The sequence below is a fragment of the Myotis davidii genome, unplaced genomic scaffold (assembly GCF_000327345.1).
Source record: "Myotis davidii unplaced genomic scaffold, ASM32734v1 scaffold77, whole genome shotgun sequence".
Lineage (NCBI taxonomy): Eukaryota > Metazoa > Chordata > Mammalia > Chiroptera > Vespertilionidae > Myotis > Myotis davidii.
Window position 1 is genome coordinate 6,375,288 of NW_006289713.1, and position 525 is coordinate 6,375,812.

Consider the following 525-nt stretch of genomic DNA (forward strand, 5'->3'; position numbering starts at 1 on the left):
CACCCCCCCTGCAAATCTAGGGTCCCACCCACCTCAAGCGCTGGGCACCCCCTCCCCCAGACCGTGACACGGTTGCTCCCCACGCAGCTCTGAAAAATCATCCCCTTTGTACGTGCTTCTTTATTCTCATTACCAAAGGACTTGGTCTGAGTGGGATTTGTGGTCTTTGTTCTGAGAAGTAATTCAAAATAAGGTAGCGCTCCAAGAAAGGCCACCACCAGTTCCAAAGCGGTGGTCCTTTGCTCAGGCCTGCTGGACCCTGACTGCTGCTGGGGAGGGGGTTCTGGAGACCAGTGAGGCTGCCCCTGCCCAAAGGAACGTGCAGCCCCGACACAGCCCAGCAAACCCTGCAGCCTGGTGATGCCAGCAGGATGCCCACCCGAGGGTCTCTCAGTGGGGCCGCCAGCCAGCCAGGGTTCTGGACTTTCATAGACCTTGATCTGAATCCCCACCGCCCCATTCTTAGCTGAGAGCTCCTGGTATGTCTCTTTACCTCTGTAAGTTTCAGTTTTCCCATCTGTAAAC